This window comes from Panthera pardus, unplaced genomic scaffold (assembly GCF_024362965.1).
Source record: "Panthera pardus isolate Hobbes unplaced genomic scaffold, ASM2436296v1 HiC_scaffold_17, whole genome shotgun sequence".
In the NCBI taxonomy this organism is placed as follows: Eukaryota; Metazoa; Chordata; class Mammalia; order Carnivora; family Felidae; genus Panthera; species Panthera pardus.
This window is the reverse complement of record NW_026526732.1, coordinates 11,132,987-11,136,346: the sequence shown is the minus strand read 5'-3', so window position 1 is coordinate 11,136,346 and position 3,360 is coordinate 11,132,987. Positions and strand designations below refer to the sequence as shown.

The window sequence follows — 3,360 nt, the reverse complement described above, 5'->3', positions numbered from 1 at the left end:
TTTATCAAAATTTTCTACTCATTTAGGCTGTTTTGATCGATTGTGTAATACTAATAATTATAATGGTAACTCAATCCAGAAAATACTTACAGCCTATGGTCACTGGAATTTAAAAGTGTATAAATTTCAATTTTTATGCAAATGTTTGATAGATAACAATATGATGGAGACTCAGTGAAAGATGTACAATCATAAATATATTAGCATAAAATTCTGAAGGGGAAGTAAAATGTAAATAAAATTTCAAAGAGAAAACAGCACAATATGCAATTTTTGCTTGCTAAAGATGAGCTTGTTTGTGTATTTCTTAAATGGATGATGGCAAGTAAACTGTAATGAGATGGGGATTCCATGTGGATGCATTTAAAACAGTGACGTAACAGTGTCATTTAAAAATGTCAATATTTATGATATTCCAGAAATGATACTCTTTGCAACAATTTAAATTTAAAATAAAATTATGAATATCAATTAAAAAATTTTTAAGTGTTTATTTTTGAGAGAGAGAGAGAGACAGAGTGCAAGCAAGGGAGGGGCGGAGAGAGAGGGGACACAGAATCTGAAGCAGACTCGAGGCTCTGAGCTGTCAGCACAGAGCCCGACGCGGGACTCGAACTCACCGACCGCGAGATCATGACCTAAGCCGAAGTCGGACACTTAACCAACTGAGCCACCAGGCACCCCATAAATATCAATTTTTAAATGTGCGAAGAGAAGCATAGTTTTCTAAACTATTTTAGGGTCTTTGAGCAAAGCCTTTAAAGATTGATTCCATATACAGTACCAAATTTTGAATTGCCTTGTAGGTGTCTGAGTGTCTTAGGGAATATACAGAATACAGTTTTTTGATAGCTCGTTGTCAATCCAAGGAGACTAACTGAATTTAGGTCTTGACCTGGGGTTGTCATAATCTCTGCCCACAGATGGAATGGTGGAATCGGATACACGCGGCAATCTTCGATCCCTTTCTGAAAGACAGCATGGCGACATGAAAAGTGCGTGGTCTTAAACCACAATGAGACACCACATCACATCCATTAGGATGCCTATTATCAGGAAAAGAAGAAGGAAGGAAAAAGAGAAGAGGAGGAAGGGGGCAGGAGAAAAGAAAGTGTTGGTGAGGATGTGGAACCTTTGAGCACTGCTGGTGGGAATGAAAATTGGTGCAGACACTGGAAAACAGGATGGCGTTCCTCAAAAAATTAAAAATAGAATTACCGTGCGATCCAACAATTCCACTTCTGGGTATATGCGCAAAAGAACTGAGAGCAGGGATTCAAGCAGATGTTTGTACACCAGTGTTCACGGCGTTATTCGCAAGAGCCAAAGGGGAGAAGCAAGCCATACGCCCATCAACAGAAGAACAGACAAAACATGGTACATACACAAAATGGACTATTATTCAGCCTTTAAAAAGAAGGAAACTCTGACACCTGCTGCAACATGGATGAACCTCGAGGCCATTATGCTAAGTGAAATAAGTCAGGCACAAAAGGACACTATTGTATGATTCCACTTACATAAGGTACCCAGAGCTGTCAAATTCATAGAGACAGAAAGTAGAAGGATGGTTTCCAGGGGCTGGAGGGAGAGAGGAATGGGAAGTGTGTGTTTAATATCAATGTTATTGTTATGTTATCGTTTAACGGGCACAGAGATTCAGTTCTGCAAGATCAAAGAAGCTCTTAGAGATGGATGGTGGTGATGGCTGATCAACAGTGTGAATGTACTTGTTGCTGAGCTGTTCACTTAAAGATAGCGAAAATGATGAGTTGTGCGGTGTGCGTCTTTTACCAGTTTTTTTTTAAGTACCTGGTCTTTGGACTCAGACCTAAGTTCAAATCCAACATCTGGTAGGTATGTGACCTTCAACAGGTTGCTCTCTCAGTCTCCGAGACGAAATAAGAATGCTTAAGTTGGGGGCGCCTGGGTGGTTCAGTCAGTTGGGCATCCAACTTCGGCTCAGGTCATGATCTCACGGTTCAAGGATTCGAGCCCCGCGTCGGGCTCTGTGCTGATGGCTCAGAGCCCGGGGCCCGCTTCGGATTCTGTGTCTCCCTCTCTCGCTGCCCCTCCCCTGCTCACTTCTCTCTCTCTGTCTCTCAAAAATAAATAAACATTAAAAAAAAAAAAAAGAACGCTTAGCTTGGAGGGGTGTTGAGAGAATTAAAACATTAAAACATGAAGGGATCTATAGAGGGTGCTGGGGATGTGCCACCCAGGTACGCTTTTGGGGACTGCAGTGTCATGGCCCCAGTGGCTGGGGTGTTGGCGGCCAGTGGCCCAGAGTGGCAAACCTCTCAGGTGTCAGCACTGAAGGGGGCTGCCTTGCCTGGATTTGAAACCCCTGTCAGGAGACATCAATTGGTTGAGGCCAGCTTACAAAGTCCAGCCCTTTGCCGCAATCTGGGAAAACTCTGAAGGGTCATTCCAACCTTAGAGCCTCCGGCGGGTCAGCTGAGATCTTTGTGATCTCCCCTGTCCTGCTTCTCTCACATGCTCACAACCAGGAGAGACCTGCTTCTGTGGGCGGATCTGCAGCTCAGAGTCCCTTTCCAGAGAACTCTCCCCAGCTCCTGATTTCCAGAGAGCTTCCCATTGTCCTCAGAATGAAATCTGAAAAGCTGATCTTTTCCCTTCAAGGCCCTACATGGTTCACACCGGCCTGTCTCTCTTGCTGTTCTCTCTGCCTGGGGGCACGCCTCCTCTGGTAGTTGCGTACCTTGTGGGTCCCCTCTCCATCCTTCTGGAGAGGCCTGCCCTAAAATGTCCCCTACAGGGGCCCCTGGCCGGCTCAGTGGTAGGCACGTGACTCGAGCTTGGGCTTACAAGTTTGCGACCCACATTCAGTCTAGAGACTATCTAGAAATACAATTTTAAAGAGGAACTTGGGTGGTTCAGTTGGTTAAGCGTATGACTGCGGCTTGGGTCATGATCTCACGGGTCGTGAGTTCCAGCCCCGCGTCGGGCTCTCTGCTGTCAGCGCAGAGCCTGCTTGAGATCCTCTGTCTCCTCTCTCTCTCTCTGCCCCTCCCCCACTCACGCTCTCTTGCTCTCTCCCTCTCTCTCTCAAAAATAAATAAACCTTTTTTTTTTAATATTAAAAAATAAAATACCCCCCCACACACACACCAGAATCCTGCTTTGTGTCTTTACCCTGCTCTACTGTTCCTCATAACACTTACCATCACCCGAAATGATACTATATACTCACTTGCTTGTAACCACAAGAATGTGGTTCCCCAAAGGCAGAGACTTCCTCTTCCCGGTGACCTGTGGTATTCCCAGCAACTAGAAAGCCTGACACATAAGGCACTCAAGAAACATTTGTGGAAAGAAGTCATGAATTAGAGATAATGT

The 3,360-nt window shown here is 44.7% G+C and overlaps 1 long non-coding RNA gene across 1 annotated transcript; it reads right to left on the bottom strand.

Annotated features, from left to right (window-relative positions):
* Window positions 1–1,287: 1,287 nt before the first annotated feature.
* On the bottom strand, window positions 1,288–3,075 carry LOC128777815 (uncharacterized). Its single transcript, XR_008423138.1, has 2 exons — window positions 1,530–3,075; window positions 1,288–1,499 (listed from the first exon to the last, which is right to left on the bottom strand). It is a non-coding gene; the product is annotated as an uncharacterized LOC128777815 (long non-coding RNA).
* Window positions 3,076–3,360: the final 285 nt, after the last annotated feature.